General features: G+C 46.7%; 1 protein-coding gene across 2 annotated transcripts in view; it reads left to right on the top strand.

The window, feature by feature from the left end:
• Positions 1–21,637, top strand: part of PRKG1 (protein kinase cGMP-dependent 1) — a 1,945,024-nt gene that overhangs the window by 1,069,455 nt on the left and 853,932 nt on the right. The gene's annotated exons all lie outside the window — the stretch shown is intronic.

Here is a 21,637-nt window from a genome sequence, read left to right as displayed (position 1 = left end):
TGTCTATGGGGGTGAATGTTGTGAGTGCGTGTGTGAGTGGCGGGGTGTCTGTGTATGATTGTGTGTGTGGATGCATGCTTGCGTTTGTGCTGAGGTGTTTGGGGGTATCCAGCGACAGGAACGCAAGTTCCTGTCCACAGGATACCTTACAGCCAGCATTTTGTGGCGATGAGACCGCCAGGAAAATGCTAGCAGTGTCCTGAGTCGGAATAACCTTGGCGGTTATCCGTTTCCCGCTGGGCTGCAGGTGGAAACCTCCAGCCTGGAGGGCAGTGGTAAAGCGGTGGGACAGGCAGGGACGCGGCAGTTTGGCAGTGGCCAAACCGCCATGGTCGTAATATGGTGGTTTGCACCGCTGGTCCTGCAGTGTTGAGACCACCACAGTGGCCCTGGCGGTCCGTGGACCGCCAGGGTCATAATGAGGGCCTACATACCAAACATTCTAACCCTTTCATGCCAAACTTGAGCCCCTCTTTAATTACATATTTACAACAGTTGAATGGATTTAAACCAAATTACAAAAAGCACACTTTTTGCCTATAATTCCAACTTTTTGCCATAGTTTGTGCAATTAAATTTAGCCACTTTTTCTGTATTGGAGACCTAAGTTTCCTATGGGAATTAACATAGGAAGTCAACATTTTGCCCCTGCTCCCCTTTTCTTGGCAGATCTTTTGGCCCTTCTTGGTGATTAACACAAAACATTCAATGAAGGAGCAGAAGTGGATAAACTGTTTTTGAAACCTTTACTGCAGATTTCTTAAATGATGCCCTAGGTATTAGTGAAAAATATCCCATTCCAAAGAAACTCTGACCTAACTTTAACCACACAATGGCAACTGCCACTGCGTAATATAAATGGACTAAAGTACTCATTACCATACATTATAAGGATATTGAAAGTAATTGAGGAACTTCATGGCCATATAGAGGAACAAGGGCAAAGCCCTAATTCCTTTATAACATCATGGAACTCCAAGGCGACTTGCGATATCCTCTCAACGTCCGGTAGTGGATATTTTATTCCATATAAATCATGGGCACATCATCAACCTTCCCACAAATGAAAGTTGAAATCCTTAGCCTTTTGCTCTTTCATTTTGTTTCCAGACACCAACAAGCACTGGCAAAGCCAATAGGTCTCAGCAAAGGGCGACCTATTGCGTTTGGCAATGGAGTGGGGGTGATGCACGGGTCTGCAGTGGGGGTGGTCAACGGGAGGGAAGGTGGGGGTGTCTGCTGCAGTGCTGAGGGTGTGTCACATATAGGGCAGATTGACAACAAGGCTGCACCTGTATTTTGGCCCCAAAGATAGTCGCACTGTAGGAGTAAGTGCTCTCGGGTCTCCTGAGTTACTGAGAATCCACAGAAAGAGTTGTACAATCCAGACATGAAGGAGAGCAGTTGGGAGTGAGGATGAGATGAAACAGGGACTGGGGGGTGAAGAAGAAAGGATAGGTGGGTGGGAGTCAGGGAAAAGAAGCACCAAGGGACAGGGATATGGTACACAGCATAATAACAAGAAACAAGGGGAAAGTCACAAACAAGGCAAGAAACAAGCAGGAAATGGGTAGAAAGGCACAAACAGAAGGCAAGAAACCAGCAGAAAGGCACAAACAGAGTGCAAGAAACAAACAGAATGGCACAAACAGAAAGGCACAAACAGAGGAATACAAGAGCAGGAAGGCCGACACCTTTTAGAATATTTGTGTGATGAATTCGGGTTTAAGTCCCTTTTCTATGTTAATTCTCTGTTACTTGCGTTTGGCTATTTAAATACATGTAAAAACAGAGGTGATTTGGATCTGTGAACAAGGAGCGAGTTCTCCGAAACGCGTTAGATTTCTCTTTTCTTTTGTTTAGTAAAGCACGTTATACTGCACTGAGTCCTGGCTTGTTGCTTTTCATTGCGGGGTAAATATCTTGTGGTGTTCAGGCTAACGTTGGATGGATTTATGAGGGGTCGCCGCCCTGCCTGTGACTCACCGTAACAAGAGGCTGGAGTGAAGGCGATGACTGTGGCAATATATATATATATATATATATATATATATATATATATATATATATATATATATATATATATATATATATTTGTATATATAATAACAAAGGGTACAGGGATGTTATAGTTAGGTTCTGAATTTACTCCTACAAAGCATAGAAATTCAGCAGTTATAGTTAAAGTTCTTTCAAGTAAGTATAAATGGACGCTAAGGTAACTATAACTCCCGCCCCCCCAATCACAGGTTTTTCTTCAGTAATTTGGGGTAATTAGCAGTGCATGCTGAGGGCGTGAGTTATAGTTACTTGAAAGAACTCTAAATATAACTTCTGAATTTCTGTGTTTTTGTACGAGTAAATGCAGAACCTAACTATAACTTCCCTGTAATCTTTGTTTTTTTTCAGTGAATTTCTATGTTTTTTAATATTTGTGTCAGGTTTTGGCAAGCCATTCAGGGCCTTGCCTTTCTCAAGGATTTGTGGAGGATCCAAGGAGAACCCGCCAATCCACGAACCAGCCGAAAAAAGGGCAATTTTTTGCCCATGAGTGTGTCCTATGTGGTCAGTATACCTCTATCCTGCCCTCTTATATGTTTATGTACGGTATTTTTGCCCACCCCCCATGCAAAGCATGAAACAAAATGGCGGCCACAACTTTTCTGTCAGGTTGCAGCCAGCCAATCGGGGCCTGGCTTTTCCTCTGAATCCACTGAGGACCCGCGGAGGATCCAAGGAGGATCCGAGGAGGATTCAAGGAGGATACGCGTCCCTATATATACAAATTTGTTTTCCAGTTAATTACAAGAAAATCACTGAACGGATTCACACCAAATCACAAAATGGTCGCTTTCTGGACCAGGACCTACCTTTCTGCAAAATTTGGTGTAATTCAGTATAGCAGTTTTGGCGCTATCGCTGTTCAAAATCCCTATGGAAAAATGAATAGAAAAAAAGCATTTTGGGACCCCCCTTTTTCTCACCCCAAAACTTTCCAGACAGCAGCTGACGTGACTGGCAAATGTTTTGGGAAAATTTGGTGAAGATTTGTCAACCGGCACCAAAGATATAGGCAAGTAAAAAATGCTTTTTCTATAGAAACTAGGTCCTAACTATAATTACCCAGTGGCGACCGCCCCACCAGTTTATCTGTGGCCCATCATCCCAGCTTGCAGTGTACCAGAGCTCATAGATTTGATACATCAATGAGGCAAAATGCACAATTTCAAGAACGTGTGACAATGAATTTTTATGCTAGCATTTCCGTTTGTTTGTAATCTGAAGCTCATTATCTAGTTACCATTCATTGTTATGCCTTCTTACCGTCCCTGTTAACAACTGGTGGCTCTTTTCTACCTAAACCTATACCTTGTCGAGTCTATCTATGGATTTGAGAGGCATGTCCGCTTTGGCACACACTTCCACTATTTTCATGTTGTAAAATAAAGACGTGCATGTTTTTATTCTCCAATCATCATATGGACCTTGTCTGCTGAGTCAAATGTTGACATAAATATTTTTTTTTAAATGTGAGCTCCGAAAGAATAATACATTTTTAATTAGTTTTGATGAAAACCTTGCAATGAAATCAACAAAACATTAACATTCTGGGGGTCATTCTGACCTTGGCGGTAAAAGGCCCTTACCGCCGGTCAGAAGACCGCCATAACACCGCCGCGGCCGCGGTTAACCGCCACGGTCATTCTGACCCACAACGGCCAAACCTCAAAAAATCCGTCCTCCACTGCAGCCCGCCACATCAGCGGGCAGCGAGAAACTGGAGATGACCAAACCTCCACCGTCACGCCAACAGAAATACGCCCATGCCATTACGACCCACGAATCCACACGGCGGTCATTCAAACGCGGTATTCCATTGGCGCTACACACCGCCGCGGTCAGAATACACACACAGCACCAAAACACAGCCACATTGGACAATTTGAAATACACACACCTGATACACATACACACACCACTCCCACACAATCAACCAACTATAAAACACACACCCACATCACCCACAAACCCCCGCGACCATAATTACTGAGAGAAGGAGAGAGAGACACAGCAGACAATCCATAGCAAGACACACTGAGGCACACTACACCATCACACACACCACATAGTAGCACAAAGCACCACTCACCAACATACTTATCATCACATACACCACCCCACACCTCACCCACACCACCCCATGGCACCCCAAAGGCACCCACGCTTTTCGGACCAAGAACTCCGGGTCATGGTGGAGGAAATCCTAAGAGTGGAACCCCAGCTCTTCGGCTCGCAGGTGCAGCACACCAGTATAGCTAGGAAGGCGGAGCTATGGCAGCGGATCGTGGACAGGGTCAACGCGGTGGGACAGCATCCCAGGAATAGGGAGGACATCCGCAAAAGATGGAACGACCTACGGGGGAAGGTCCGATCGATGGTCTCCAGGCACAACATCGCGGTCCAGAAGACTGGCGGCGGACCCCCACCCACCCCTCCCGAATTCACATCGTGGGAGCAAGAGGTCTTGAACATCCTGCATCCTCAGGGCCTCGCAGGAGTAGCCGGAGGAATGGACTCTGGTAAGTCCAATCTCAACTACTATATCCCCCCCACCCCACCAGCATGCCAACCCACACCCCCACCCTCACCCCCAACCCCCAGCACACATCCTCCCTGACAATGTCTCACCAGCACAACCCACCCATCCCAACACCAACTCCTGCATGCCAACACAAATCATGGGCACCCATCACCTAAGCATGACCACTGCACTAACCCCCCCCCCACTAACTACCCTCACAACACCTCCCTCAAGGGAATGTCTGCACTGGGGGACAAGGGCACCCATATCACGCACGCTATTGCACACACAGAAACAATAACCAAACTCTCTTACCCCATGCAGGACCCGAACGACAACACACCAGCCAGGAGGGTCCAGAAGTGTCCATCCCACCACCGGAACAGGCCCACACTGAGGATAGCAGCTCTGTCGACAGTGAACCTGATGACCAGCCCGGACCATCGGGGACCTCTGGGCAGTCGGTTCCCCTCAGGCAGCCACAGGCCACACCAGACCCGACCCCCTCTGCCAACACCAGAACAGCTCCCACCCAGCGGGCCCATACCTCTGTCTCTAGGACAGCTCAATCAGCGGTGTGTCTGCCACTACAGGGCACCCAGGCTAACCCAACACCCCAACAACAACAGGGACCTGGGGGCAGTGGTAGCGGGCACACCGTCCACGGGACAGAGGCCGGGGGAAACCGGGCAGCTCGGAGGGCTGCTGTGCGACAGGGGGGGGAGGAGAGGCCCAGGGAACCCACTCTCCAAGAGGCCCTCACCACCCTCATGGGGGCATACCACCACTCCCAAGAAACGATGGCGACGGTACTGGCCAGGTTCACTGAGATCCAGGCACAGCAGGAGGAACGCTACATGGGGTTCAGGGAGGAGCTGAGAATCATCGGGACCGCAATGGGGACCATCGTCCTGGCCCTCCACAGGATAGAGGACGCGTTGCGGGACCATGGTGCACCACACAGGGCCCCTGTCACTAGCCCGGACCAGGAACAGCCTACCACCTCCGCCGGCGCTAGTGGACAGGAGGTCCCAACACCTCGACAGCCCCCCAGAACCCCACCTCCTGCTGAAGAACAACCACCCCGTAAGAGGAGCCTGAGACCAAAAAAAAAGACAGAGTAGGATGTCAAGACCCCCCCCAGCAGGACATACCCCCTCAAGTCTTCCCACTGTCCCACATTGCCACCCTGTCCAACCATGAACTGCCTATGCTCCATCCTTCCACAGGCAAAAGGACAATGCACCTGTGAGACTGAGAACTGGACTCTGCCATGGATATTCCTCCACCCCACCCATCACCCTTAGAATCACATGTACCGATATCTAGCACTGTAAATAAATCACATTTTGCACACAAATCTGTTTTGAGTCATGCTGTATTATTAACAAATGTATTACATATTACTGTTCAATTTCTGTTCTGTCAATTAGTCATGACAACATACCAATGTCAATACGCTGTATTTCATGGGCGAACCAAGCAGAAGTCAGGTACTGAGTCAGACAGCACTGAGAAGGGAAGGGAAAGGCAAAAATTAATGAAAAACATCTGTGGGGAACTACAGAAAGTACAGATGCAGGAGGCTATAAGCAATTGTGAAATGGCGTGGGTGATTCTTACCTGTGTGTTACTGGAAATACTGTTGTATTACTCTGTCCATATTGTCTGTGTCGTCCTCAGAGTCTTCCTCCTCTTCACTCTCCACAGGCTCCACGGCTTCTACAACACCACCATCTGGACCGTCCTCCTGCAGGAAAGGCACCTGGCGTCGCAAAGCCAGGTTGTGGAGCATACAGCACGCCACGATGATATGGCACACCTTCTTTGGTGAGTACATTGAGGATCCACCTGTCATATGCAGGCACCTAAACCTGGCCTTCAGGAGCCCAAAGGTTCGCTCAATCACCCTCCTAGTACGCCCATGGGCCTCATTGTACCGTTCCTCTGCCCTGGTCCTGGGATTCCTCACTGGGGTCAATAGCCACGGCAGGTTGGGGTAACCAGAGTCACCTATTAGCCACACACGCTGTCTCTGTAGCTGTTCCATCACATAGGGAATGCTGCTATTTCGCATAACATACGCGTCATGCACTGACCCTGGGAACTTGGCATTTACATGGGAGATGTACTGGTCAGCCAAACAGACCACCTGGATATTCATTGAATGGTAATTCTTCCTGTTCCTGTACACCTGTTCATCGTCATTTGGGGGGACTAAAGCCACATGGGTCCCATCAATTGCACCAATGATGTTGGGGATGTGTCCAAGGGCATAGAAATCAGCTTTCACTGTAGGCAAATCACCCTCCTCTGGGAAAATGATGTAGCTCCGCATGAGTTTCATCAGGGCAGACAACACTCTGGATAAGATCTTGGAAAACATAGGCTGAGACATCCCAGATGACATGGCCACTGTTGTCTGGAATGAGCCAGTTGCAAAGAAATGGAGGACAGACAGAACCTGCACTAGAGGGGGAATTCCTGTGGGTTGGCGGATGGGGGACATCAGGGCTGGCTCCAGCTGGGCACACAGTTCATGGATGGAGGCTCGGTCAAGTCGGTATCGTAGTATTATGTTGCGTTCTTCCATTGTGGACAGGTCCACCAGCGGCCGGTACACGCGAGGATTCCTCCTTCTCATCGCTAGTCCCAGCGGACGGTGCCTAGGAAGGAGAATATGGAGTACAGAGTCAATCCACTCACAGGTACGTACAACACAGCTTGCACAGTACAGGTAAATGTATGGTTTGATATGTTTGTATGTTTGCCATTGCAAGGCCAAGGCCTGTGTGACGCATTAGAAATTAAGCCATGTGGGCCCTTGAAATGGCTGATGCCTGACCTGTGAAGTGGGACAATGGGATGTGAGGTCACTGCGCTGGCGGGGCACACCGTGGCGGTAGGCGGTCGAAGACCGCTGTGCGAAGACGCATTGGTTAACATTGAAGCCTATGGGTTTCAGGAGCCAATGACGATGTGCGCCGGCGGTCGCGGGACGCACCGCCGCGGGACGCACCGCCGCGGGCGTGACCGCCATTTTCTATCTGCTCAATCATTCGAGACCTGATCATCCACAGGAGAGGACCTATACTGCAAGTGCTGCTGTGAACTCGGTCTGGAAGTGACAATGGCTGCTGCTACTGGTGAAAGGGCCCCCGCCTTCAGTTCAGAAGAGTTGGAGAAGCTCGTGGACGGGGTCCTCCCCCAGTATGCGCTACTCTACGGTCCTCCAGACCAACAGGTGAGTACACTCAGTGCACATTGAATGGGTTATGCCTGTGTGGAGGGGGGGGGATGTAAGTTGGTGGGGTGTGGAGGGAATGAGGAGTGCAACGCACGACAGATGAGAGAATGGGAACCATGACAAGGTTGGGGAGGGGGGGGCATGTACTCCAAACATGCAGATATGTGACGGTTTCTCTTTCCCACCCTGTACATGTCAAACAGGTGAGCGCCCACCAGAAAATCGATATTGGGCGTGCCATCGCCAAGGAAGTCTGGAACTTGGGGGTCTGCAACAGACGGGGCACCCACTGCCGCAAGAGGTGGGAGGACATCCGCCGCGGAACGAGGAAGACCGCAGAAACACTGCTGGGGATGGCCTCCCGACCTAGGAGGGGTGCCAGTCGCACCATGACCCCCCTGATGTCCCGGATCCTGGCGGTGACCTACCCTAATTTGGATGGGCGCTTGAGGACAGCACAGCAGACACAAGGGGGTGAGTATCCGCACATTCTCCTATCTGTATACGCATTGGAGGCGTCTGGGTGGGGGAGGAGGGCTGTGGGTGACATTAGGCCAGGGCGCTCTCTGTAGTGTAGTCCGCTCCCTTAGGCATGGCCCTGTGCCCCCGCCCCCCACCTCTGTAGGGTGCCAAGTGCAGCTACCCATGCTCCAGCATCACACATGTGCGCGTGTGTTGTCCCTAGACCTGTTTGCCTAGTCAGAAGTACTGAGTAGTGTACCCCAAGTTCGCGACTTAGTGCACGAGGCACCTGTGTCTGTCCTCTCCGCAAAGGGTATTGCTAAGGCATGCACTCAACTTTGTTTCATTTCTCCCCCCACCCTAAATCTTTGTCTTCTTGTGTTTTAGTATCATCCGGCGGAGGAGATTTGGCGTCGGAGCAGGAGGGAGCTGCAGGTCACCAGGCCCCGGTGGGCACTGACACAGACACCGAGGGCACCAGTGATCCGGAGGGCGAGGGGAGCACCACAACGGGGGCCGGTGGAGACACCAGCGACACGGACACGTCCTCGTTTGGGAGCTCCCTAGCGGTGGCGGCACCATCTGTGCCCCCCGCAACAACAGGTACAGCCGCCACCCAGCGCACCAGCACCGCCCTCCCAGCAGCCCCTCAGTCTTCGCTCCGTGGCCGCTCGGCCAGGAAGGCGCGCGTCTCCTTCGCCCCAGGCACCTCAGCCCCTGCCTCTGTTACCCCTGCTGCCCTCAGTGCGGAGCTCATTGACCTGGTGAGGACGGTCATTGTTGGGCAGACTACCCTTCTGAATGCCATCCAGGGGGTGGAAAGGGAGGTGCATCGGAGCAATGCCTACCTGGAGGGCATTCATTCGGGTCAGGCTGCCCATCAACGAGCGTTCACTGCTCTGGCCTCAGCACTGACGGCAGCCATTGTCCCTGTCTCCAGTCTCCCTCTTATATCTGCCTCCACCCTTTCTCTATCTCCTGTACCTCAACCTATCCCATCCACACCATCAGACCAGCCTGCACACACCTCAACACCCAAGGCCAGCTCATCCAAACATAAGCACCACAGAAAACACAAGCATTCACCCAAGCAACACACAGATGCAGACATATCAACAGTCACTACCACCTCTGTGTCCCCGTCCTCCTCGTCTCCCTCCTCCCTCCCTGTGACGTCTACACTCACACCTGCATGCACCCCAACATCAGCCAGTTCTTCCACCACCAGCAAACCCTCCACTACAGTCCGCACACCTGCAGTCACCACCCCCACTGGCATTTACACGTCCCCTGTGTCCTCTCCCACTGTGTCTGTCACCCCCTCTTCCAAGACACATAAACGCAGGCAGACACCCAAACAACAGCCAACCACCTCACCACAGCCTACGTCCCAGTCACCTGCACCCAAGGACAGCACACCTGGCTCTCATACAACCACATCCTCTTCCTCCACTTCTCTCACCACTACTCCTACCCCTTACCTTGGTCCCAAGAAAAATTACCTCTCCAGTTTTGACCTCTTTCCCTCCCCCGACCCACCCCCTCCAACTGGGAAAAGTCCCAAGGGCACCTCAGCCACCACCAGCCCAACTTCTACAGTGCAAGTGGTGCATGGCATGTGGAGTCCACCCTTTGGCGGCAGTAACACTTCGGTGAGCAGCAAGGGGACAGCCAGCCCCCCCCCCAGGCAAGAGGACCCGGAAATTGAAGGGCCGCCGTGAGCGGACAGAGACGGCTGCCCCCAAGGAGGTGACTCCGGCCACTTCACCGGCCACAGCAGCCAGGGGAGGCAAGGGCCCGAGAGCCCCATCTAAGGAGCGGAAGGACAGCAGGGCGGAGAGGACAACCACCAGGAGCGCGGAGCAGGAGGGCCCCACAAGCCCCATCCCGGCTGCAAGGGACGACACCAAAGGGCCCAGGACTCACTCCCCGAAGGGGCCTGACACAGCACGGTCAGAGGGCGAGTGAGCAGGGTGTCCAGGCCAGGTATGACTCCCTTGACATACTGCAAGAGCACCACTGAACAGGGCCCCGCCGTGCAGAAGAGCACCGCTGAACAGGGCCCCGCCGTGAAGACAGGTACCGCAGAACAGGGCCCCGCCGTGAAGACAGGTACCGCTGAACAGGGCCCCGCCGTGCAGAAGAGCACCGCTGAACAGGGCCCCGCCGTGAAGACAGGTACCGCTGAACAGGGCCCCGCCGTGAAGACAGGTACCGCTGAACAGGGCCCCTCCGTGAAGACAGGTACCGCTGAACAGGGCCCCGCCGTGAAGACAGGTACCGCTGAACAGGGCCCCGCCGTGCAGAAGAGCACCGCTGAACAGGGCCCTGCCGTGAAGACAGGTACCGCTGAACAGGGCCCCGCCGTGAAGACAGGTACCGCTGAACAGGGCCCCGCCGTGAAGACAGGTACCGCTGAACAGGGCCCCGCCGTGCAGAAGAGCACCGCTGAACAGGGCCCCGCCGTGAAGACAGGTACCGCTGAACAGGGCCCCGCCGTGCAGAAGAGCACCGCTGAACAGGGCCCGCCGTGAAGACAGGTACCGCTGAACAGGGCCCGGCCGTCTCAAGCACCGCTCCGCTGGGCCCTTCCTGTCAAGCACCGCTCCGCTGGGCCCTTCCTGTCAAGCACCGCTCCGCTGGGCCCTTCCTCTCAAGCACCGCTCCGCTGGACATCGCCATGTCATGCACCGCTGCGCTGGGTCCCGCCGTCTCAGGCACTGTTTATGGTTCACTGTGCCCACCATGCCTCCTCCTTGACCAGTGGACTCTGTAATCCACCTGAGAGACTGTAGCTTTGCACTCCCCAGGATGGTCCAGTGGGCAATCCACCCACTGTAGAGACATTGAGAGACTGTGGCTTTGCACTCCCCAGGATGGTACAGTGGGCAACCCACCCACTGTAGAGACATTGAGAGACTGTGGCTTTGCACTCCCCAGGATGGTCCAGTGGGCAACCCACCCACTGCAGAGACTTGAGAGACTGTGGCTTTGCACTCCCCAGGATGGTCCAGTGGGCAACCCACCCACTGGAGAGACATTGAGAGACTGTGGCTTTGCACTCCCCAGGATGGTCCAGTGGGCAACCCACCCACTGCAGAGACTTGAGAGACTGTGGCTTTGCACTCCCCAGGATGGTCCAGTGGGCAACCCACCCACTGTAGAGACATTGAGAGACTGTGGCTTTGCACTCCCCAGGATGGTCCAGTGGGCAACCCACCCACTGCAGAGACTTGAGAGACTGTGGCTTTGCACTCCCCAGGATGGTCCAGTGGGCAACCCACCCACTGTAGAGACATTGAGAGACTGTGGCTTTGCACTCCCCAGGATGGTCCAGTGGGCAACCCACCCACTGCAGAGACTTGAGAGACTGTGGCTTTGCACTCCCCAGGATGGTACAGTGGGCATGGTGGCTCCTCGTGGATCTGGCGTCGTGGACTCATGTGGCTGTGGTGGCCCCCCCTTCCCTTCCCCCTGAGGTGCCTGTAGTTTTGACATCAGATGCCCCTGCAGTGTTCTCTCCAAAGGACTCAGGTCTCGTGTGTGGGCTTTGCCCTTGTTTCGCAGAACCTTGGCCCACGGACATGTTAGATTCGTAGGATGTGCAGGACTTGTTACTTCAGTGATACACTGATGTGTATATCTTTTTGGTTTTTGTAAATATTTTTCACGGTTGCTCAATTATTTCCAGGTGCTTTTTTTGTACATGAAAATTTATTCCAAATTTGGTTGTGTCATTGTATTTTTAAAGGGTCTTTGTGTGGTGTCACTGTGACTTCCTGCTCTGCATTGGTGTGTACATATTGGGGGGGGTCGCATATGTGTATGCCCGTAACCTTTCTTCCTCCCCCTCCCGTGTGTCGTAGGTGCAGTACTCACCGTTGACGTCTGCGCCGGAGTTCGTACTCGTGTTAGATGAGCAGGTAGACGAGAGCAGGTATGATGTTCAATTCGGGTTCCATGCTGTCCGGATTCCGCGTGGAGTGTCTCGAGGTGAGCGTTTTCCATTGGAAATGTCTGTTTCCGCCGTGTTTTTATCGGCGGGGCTCCCGCCCCGGAAAAGGTGGCGGATTGGTGGGTCGTGATAGGGTGGGCGGTACATTGTCTGCCGCCTGGCTGTTGGCGGTGACCGCCACGCTGTTTGTTTGTTCCGCCGTGGCGGTCGGAGTGTTAATGCGGCGGGCTGTGTTGGCGGTTCCCGCCAGGGTCAGAATTGCATTTTTTTGACGGCCGGCCTGTTGGCGGGTTGGCCGCCGCTTTATCACCGACCGCCAGGGTCAGAATGACCCCCTCTGTCTTTTCCAATGTATACAATGCATTAAATCTCCATAATTAGAATAGCGCAAAATAATTAATAAAATTAAGAAGTTATCAAGTAATAATATAAAGTATCCAAATTCTAAAATCTCTTTTTACATTAACTGGAAATTGTTCCAAAATTGGATAAAAATGTATAAATCCTGCCACAGTCTGTTATTGTGAGAGGGGCGTATATAAATCTTTGATAATTCTGTGCACAGGAGAACCATTCTACAAAAACATGTTTCCTAGGACAAATGTTGACATAACATTATTTAAAATGTACATGCTCGAGCAATTGTTCCTCTCGTGGACTCCCACATGACAAGGATTGGATAATGTTTAAACCACTGCCATCATGACACACGCAATCATGTGCTGGAAAATGAATGATGAGGAAAAAAAAGTATAGCTTGATTTTCTGTTTTGCTCAAAACCACCAAAAGGCACATCATGTTGATTGGGCGTCTCTCCCTTCTTCAATTACTACGCTCTGTCTTCTCTCCCATGCAGGATGGTGAACAAATAGTGGATTTTACGTGATATCAAAATGTGTTTTATGAACCAGGCATCTTTTATAGCAGAGATAAGCAATTCCACACTGTTCCTGCCGAGAAACATAGTCCCACTATAAACCAGAGTACTTTCCATAAGCACATAACCACTGACTACCCACCCGAATACTCACATCAGGAAGACGAAATCAGCAAGGTCTTTGATAATTATACCCTCTCTCAAGAAATAGAAAGACCTGTTTATTCCCGTAGTCCTTATAACGACGAAGTGCCTCTTTTCACACGTTTTATTTTCTAGTTGTCTCCTCCATTGTCATGCTATTAAATCTGGTTCACAAACATATCGTCCATTGGGAGTTAAATCAACCCACAACAAGGCAATATTTTTACCAATTATTCAAACATTATATTTTTGACAAACAATATTTTCACTAATGAAATTCTGACATGCAATCCAGCTCCAAGGAGTGGGTTTTACACTTTAGATTATAATCCTGCTATAATGTCGTTGCAGGTAGCGTGTACACCACAACAAAACTTTAAAACATGAATTCCCTTGCTTTCAGCTGTCAAATCTTCATGGTATCATGAATTATAAAATATTTGGTTTCCAACTGAGGTCACACTTACTGTGCAAATCATACCAAGAGCTAATCTTGTGGGGCATTGGAATAATTTGTTTCCCTGCTGCATCATGGTCCACATCATTGCCACTGTGTTCTGTGGTGTATTTATATGTTTTTTCACAAAATATGCTCCCCAGAAATCACAGCGTACAAGGAGGGAATTAAAAGAATAAACTAATGCATGTTATGGAAAAGATATGGAAGGAAAGTAGGCACCCAGACAAACTATTCTGACATGAGTTTACTATATCCCAGTCTAATTGCATTTATTTAGTGGCTTGGTGACTCATTCATTAGAGAGTGTATTTATTAACTGCATATTTCGCAAGCCAAACTCCATATTTCAATCTGCAAATATACACCATAAAGTAGCTAATCAATTGCACTATAGATTATTTGAACTTTTGGTCAAACAAAGGAGACAATTTAGAAACATTAAGGTTTATTCATTTTGTAAATTTTGGTATTTAGAGCTGTGTGTAGATCATTCCAGTTCAATTTTGCATCAAGAAATGACATATCAGTGCTTGAGGAAATTAGAGATAAAACATTGTTTTTATCTCTGTGGGATATTGTTTGTGTTAGGGACTTGCTGTACCAAAAGTTAAAAAATCTAGAAACACATATAGTAAATTGTTCAATTGATACCTAAGAACAGCATCCATTTGTATGGAATAAGCAAGTGTTATAAACAATAAAAACTAACTTTCAACTTGTAATAAAACTTAGTAAAATCTTAGAAAACCTGGGAAGAAAACAAAAGTTACAATTCTTCATGCCAAGCTCTCAAGAAAATCATTGTTGCCATAACAACGTGAAGTGGCTTTTGCTGGAGTTGCTAGTGCTATTTTATTTATTAAGTTTCCATAACAACACAAAGCAGATTTAATTTTAGAAACATACATATTCGTTTTTTTTACTTAAAATGTAAATCACGATTATTTCATAAACCAAATATTCAATTTAACTCTAGAAGTTGTTAAACTATATTTTCATTAAAATTTTACACACATTGCAATAGTGTACATTTGCATTTGTATATTTGTTATGTCACCTTCATTCTATTTTTACTTAAGCAAGTGCAGGACCAAAATCTTGCATTATTTTTTTCTTTGTTTCTTTCTTTGTTTCTTTCTTTCATTCTTTCTTCCTTTCTTTCTTTTGTTCCCGCTGCATCCATTATTTGGCACAATGGAGGGGAAGAGTGAGGGGGTAAACCTCATATGCATGAAGGGAGAGGGCCCACTCCTGAAGGTGGGTTTGCCCCAAGCAAGAATGTCTTCCTTTGGTTTAATTTATTTTTTGAGATTGCTGTAAATTAAATCATGCATATTTATGTATGGGTAGAGTAGTAATGGTTACATAAAGTTGGAGGCTGAGTAGTATAGACATGTTGTGAATTCCAAGGTGACATTATTGGCCCTAGAAATATATTTTACATAAAAAATATAGGTAAGGGGATTGCGTTTGATTGGAATAGTGGCTGCAGTACAAAATATCAGATCCATGAGATTCACGTTAAGCTACTAGCTAAACCTTAGCTCTCATTCCCCTGTACTCACTTATCCTGAACTCCCATCCTGATGCATATTTTCAGACTTTAAACATGTTATACCACATTAATGGTATAATGTATTTATATTTATACCAGCTCATACAATATATAAAATAACTAATTGCACAATTTATATTGTTAAATATTTTTTCATGGTGAATGCTGCCATTGCCCACATGTGACCTGGGCACAGGATCTAGGGCCTGGTCATAGGCTGTGCTCTGCACTCAACGCCTGCTGCTCACATCATTGACATGTTCCATGGTTATGCCCATCAATAAGGGTTGAGAAGGGTCTATCTGATGATCTCTGCCCTCATCTCTTGCTGCACGTGGCTAACAACATGTGCAGTGAGTTATGTTGACACAGGGGCACAGAGAAGTCTCTGGCAATAGATGAAGCGATATGCAATGTTGCCAGATTCAACTTTGCTTGAACCATCTGGATGAGCCATCAGAACCATCAGGCTATATGATGGCTTTCAATTAGAACATTGGGAATGTCATTAGCATGTCATCGGGGATGCCACTGATGGTGCCATTTGTGAAGTCACCTATGAAATTAGAAGTAAGGAAATGAACACTGTACTAGTGACCTATTCTTCTGTAGAAACATGTTCTGCATATTATACATACTGTGTATTTGTAAGGAGCATTTTCACCCATAAGGGTAGTCTGGCACTGGATAACAGATGTTTCTTTCTACTTAACTCAATGGGACTCATTTTATCGACCTTGGAAGGAAGAAAGACTGAGTGAGCCTGCTGGGATATCTGTCACCATGAAGCCAAACTGAGGTTCTTGCAGTGGATGTATTAGTCCACTGAGCCATTAGACTGAGATGTGCAAAACGACTTCTGGTAACAAGCATTCATGAAACCTCTTTAAAGTTAATCAAGGGATACTGGATCTAAGTCATCTTTTGTATTTTGAAGAACATCAGTAATAGAAACAAATCTCCACATATAGTACTGTGTTCCAAAATTACTTGACACCGAGTGCTGTGAGCATTTAGTACCCATCATTTAACCAAAAATGAATAACTCAACAATTATTATAGCTTCTAAATACTGTGTTTTTAGCATGTACCACTTTGCAAAGGTGCAGCCCCGCAAACAGTGAGACACTTGATTAAGTCCCCATCCTTAAAAAGGGAGTGAAGGTCAGATAAGGAATGCAGACTCCTTTCTCCTGAAATCAGGTTTCTCTGCTGTGAAAATTTGACTGCAACTGATTCATTTAAGTTGAATTTATTTAAGTATGGAGAGTGGCTTCTCCACCAGATCATTGGTCTGTCTGCTTTTCATATCCATTTCATGTTCCCTGGGCTCCTTCTGCCATGTGTTAGAGTGAAGATGCCAAATTACTGCAAACAGTCTGATTGTTGTAGCATGTACAACGAAGGAGGATTCTGCTCTTCATTTAACTGCCTGTCATTTCTCATCATTGCGAAGCTGGAAATAGAGTGGGGGTTCTGGAATAGATTTTCTTTCAGATCTGAGGTATATTTATGAACAAGTTTAAAGCATTATGATTTAAAGGACATGGTCAGTGTATTTTTGCAATATGCCAAGCTACTAAACAGGTCCAAAAAGTAGAGAAGGCAAAAATAAACTTTCATTTATTATTAATATTAATATGTATGTCACCGTAGGTGTCGCATTCTACTGCATCCATAAACATTGGTACAGGTTTGTTTTTTCATTCTCAGTTTAGCTCTTCAGAAAGACAAATGTATTATAATACAGTTTACATAAAGGATAACATACCTTGTGGTATACATTATAAGGGCATTGCAAGTCACAGAGTAGTTCCTTTATAAAGACATAGAACTCTGGTTTGACTTTTCACCATCCTTATAATGTATAAAGGGGGTATTGTATTCCTTATAATACATGGTCTTACCATCACCCTTCCTGAAATACAGTATTTTTAAATACAGTATTTTTAAAACAATTAGTAATTTTTGTTGAACGATATTGGAATCCGTTTAATGTAAGTCATGTTAAAATTACTGTGACTCAGATGGTGTAGAAACATGCATAGATTCTCTTTCCTGAAATGAAATGGTCTATTGTGTGGAAAAATAATTATTTTGCTACAAGAATCTCCTTTTTGCTGATCATTTTTCTCTTTAAAAAAAATATGTTGTAAGGAAAAGCTAGTTTTAGCTCTCCTGTTTAAACTGCAGCTACACGTATGCTCCATAACCTGCTTTCACTCTGGTTCTTGGCTCTGGCAGCTGACATTGTGACATTAGAAGTCAGGTTATTACAGTTAAGAAGCTATGTCATTTCTTTATTAATTTGACTACATTCATCACAGCTGCACGTTGATTAGTAAACTAGAGACTGGCTTTTATACAGTGATTGCAGACTCCCATATATTGTAAAATTATAGGAAAAATGGGAAGGGGTAGAAGCAAGACAAAGATTCATGGAGTGAAGATTAAGCAAGAATGTTTTATGTAGTTGTTCCACCAAAGTATATAGCTCCACCCATTTCACCATTTAAAAAAGGCACAGCGTTTAAACGTCCTTAACCTGATGGAAGAGAAAGAAAATAATTAGATTTGGATTAGGACTTTATTCAACTGGCAATCTTTTGCTTTCTTCCTTCGTGCCATGTATCACAGTTGTATTTTATGTAGCATTACCTGTTACAGTTGAGATGGTGCCACACATCTGAGTTTTCTTCTGTTTTGAGTTATCTTAGCCAGACCTATTGCCATCACCATTGACACGTCTCAGAACTAACATGAATATCTAAATAGATGCTGGAATCATCATTGATTTTATTTTGCATCATAAAATATACTTTCTAATAGTTGTGTTCCAAGTAACAATCCAAATGTTAGACTGTGGTGGGCAGATTAGTCACTGGATGGTGTATTTGACATTGTATAAAATGTTCCTTTCTCTTGATCAGTTCTCTCCTGTGTGTCATACCTCACTTATGGCAGATCTAACATTGGGGAGTATATATGGTCCAGGACTTGCTTACTGTTGACAACTTCAGAGGTTGTTCAGCATTTTTTTATATATTTTTTTAATACTCAGGTTAAACTGGCAAATGTTGTGACAATTTGACCTTGACCTATTGCGTCTTTGTTTTCTTACTGATTTTTAAGCAGTAGATAAACACCAAAGTACAGACTAATCAGTCCGTACTGATGTACTGTGGTCGGTATATTATGTATGTCTTAGAATTCAGGTTTGTCAATAGTTAATATTTGATGTGATATCATTTCTGACTTCTGGCTTCACATGGGACTACAGCTCCATTAACAAATGGATCAACAGTGGGTTCATCAATGTCCTTCCCAAATAACATTTTCATTTGATTCGGAGAGTTTATGATTCTCTGTCACTTTGCCAACTCTTAGAAAGAAAGTACCACTCTAAGGCCCTGATTTATTCATTTTTTGCACCGCATTAGAGTCATTTTCTGACACAGAAGTGGCGCAAACTTGCAAAATACAATTGTAAAAAAGTATAAGTCAGGGACCAAGTTTGTAAACCCCATTTTGGATGTGTTACGTGATCTCATTGTTCATCATGGCAGTTGTCCATAGCGAAAGGAATCCGCTTTAATATTAAAACGGCCAACAGATCAGAGTGTCTCCTTCTAGCTTGTCTGCATAGTCCTTAGTGGAAAGAGTACTGTTACTCACCCCCTCTCCTGACAACATGGTATGTCCTATTTTGTGGCAGTATTGTGCCACACACAATCTTTGGTTATTTGGTTGCTTGTCTATGATTGTCTTGTATGGCCTTAAACACTTCATTGTTGTCTATGCATAGAGAAATGCATATATATGTAATATAATGTATTGTATATGATTAATGAATGGATGCCACAAATTTCATAAGCTTCTTTAATCCCCCATTCTCTTATCATTTTATTCTTTTCTTCTTTCCTATTCTTTCGTTCCATTTTTTTCAGTTGACATTCTTCCCTTTCCTTTCTTTATTCTTTGTGCTTTCTTTTGGATGTACCTAGTACTCTAATCACCCTGACCTATTTTTGCAGTTAACCCTTCTTCGGACACACATTTGGTTCTGCCACACCTTCATCTCAGGACACAATTTTGTGTAAATGTTATTGCTGGATATCTTAACTGTCTTTAAGAAATATCTTCCTTTTTTTAGAAGCTGTGCTAATGCACATGGTACTGAGGAGTCACATTCACTACTTTTCACAATAAAGAAGGGACCTATGTCCTTTTTGCTTGTGACTGCCTGTTTTTGATCCTGTGCTGAGTTTCGTTTTTGCAGGTTTTAGTACTCTGGGCACTTTAACAGTGCTGACCAGTACTAAAGTGCAAGTGCTCCCTATCTAAATTGTATTGGTGATGGGTTTATCCATGATTTGCCTATTTGATTTACTAGTAAGTCACTAGTAAAGTGCACTATGTGTGCCTAGGGTCTGTAAATCAAATGCTACTAGTGGGCTTGCAGGACTGATTGTGCCACCCACATGAGTAGTTTGCAAACATGTCTGAGGCCTGCCATTACAGTGTCTGTATGTGCAGTTTTAAATGGCCATGTTGACCTGGCAAGTGCACCCCCTTGCTGGGCCCAAACCTTCCCCTTTGTTACTTTTAAGTCAACCTTAAGGTAGGCTTAAGGCAGCCCCATTGGCAGGGTGCAATTTATTTAAAAGGTATGACACGTACTGGTGTGTTTTACACATCCTGGTAGTGAAGTACTGCTAATTTTATTTTTCAATATTGCAAGACCTGTCTCTTCCATATGGTGACATGGGGATTACATTCAAATATATTTTTAGTAATTTCCTATTGGGAGCAGAAAGAGGTATGGGGTTTGGTGTCTCTGAACTTACAATTTAAAAATACATCTTTTGGTAAAGTTGGTTTTTGAACAGTAAGTTTGAAAATGCCACTTTCAGAAAGTGGGCATTTTCTTGCTTAACCATTCTGTGCCTCTGTCTGTCTGCTGAATACACATCTGGTCAGGATGACAGTTGGGCTGTTTGCGCATTCACTCTAGACAGTCACGCAAAGGGAGCTAAGGTGTGCCCTGCATATTCTAATGGCCTATCACCAGGCTGATGGGTCTTCCTGAGCTAGAGTAGTGGAAGGAGCTGACACTTGAACGTGAATAGGGCTGTGCCTACCCTCTCACAAAGCAGTTTCCTATTCCTGGAGTGTGGCTGGGGAGAGAGCAGGGAAAGGCAGGGTCTTGTGCAGTACAAAGATTTCTCTTTGAAGTTTTCCTGCTTCAAAGACAGATATGGGTATAAGTACTGGACCTCTGACACCACATAGTTAGAATCCTTCTGAACTGAGGAAATACTGCCAGTAAGAAGAGCTGGATGCTGTAAGAGGGACTGCCACTCTGCCTGTTGCTTTGGTGTGCTGGCCTGCTGCTTGCTGCTTCTGTCCTGGGAATGAAAGGACTGGACTTGGCTTTCTAAATCCTGTTTTCAAAGGTTGTCCAAGGTCTTGGACTGAGCTTGCTGCCTGTTAAGAAGTCTCCGGGACATCAAAGACTTCATCTTCCAGTGCCTGGACTCTTCTGCTGAGAGTCCTAACTTGCCAAGTGGTGCCAGCTCCAGTTCCTGAGCCCTTGGAGGTGCAAGTTGGTGATCTGAAGGATAAAATCAATGCATCAACGAGCCTCACCAGAAGAATCAGTGCAGGGCTTGTCTTGCAGCTGAAGAATCAATGCAGCGCCGGTCTCACGGCTGGAGAATCAACACAGCGCCTGTCTCACAGCTGCAGAAACGACCCAGTGCCTGTTTCACTGTGGTCCCATCAACACAGCATGTCTAGATTATCCATGCATCAACCCTTAATGCCAGTTTTTCATTGACCCCGCACCGCAGTAAGGAACCGAGGCAGCATGTCCGGAAATTGGCGCATCGCCTTTCCTGCAAGAAAAGAATCAACGCATCACCTCCCCTGCCAGTAAGGAATTGATGCATTGCCTCGCCTGCGTGGAAAGAATCAATACATCACCTCCCCTGCGCAGTAAGGAACCGATTCATCACTTTGCTTTTCCGACCAGTACTTTGAGCTAAAAAGATACATCCGTTGATTCCTATGGATTAAGAGTTGCTTAAACTTTTAAATAGAGATATTTTGATTTGTGTATGTTGGATTTTTGTTGTTTTGGTCACAGATACTCTTTACTCAAATGAATATTGGCTATTTTTCTAAACTGGTATGGAGTCACTTTGTAGTATTTTAACTGTGTTACTCTATGTGTGTGTACAAATACTTTAGACATTGCCTCTGAGATAAGCCAGACTGCTTGTGCCAAGCTACCAAAGGGGTGAGCAGGGGTTAACTTAGCTGTGTGACTTCCTTACCCTGACTAGAGTGAGG

Source organism: Pleurodeles waltl, chromosome 6, assembly GCF_031143425.1.
Source record: "Pleurodeles waltl isolate 20211129_DDA chromosome 6, aPleWal1.hap1.20221129, whole genome shotgun sequence".
NCBI lineage: Eukaryota > Metazoa > Chordata > Amphibia > Caudata > Salamandridae > Pleurodeles > Pleurodeles waltl.
This window is presented reverse-complemented; position numbering and strand designations above follow the sequence as displayed.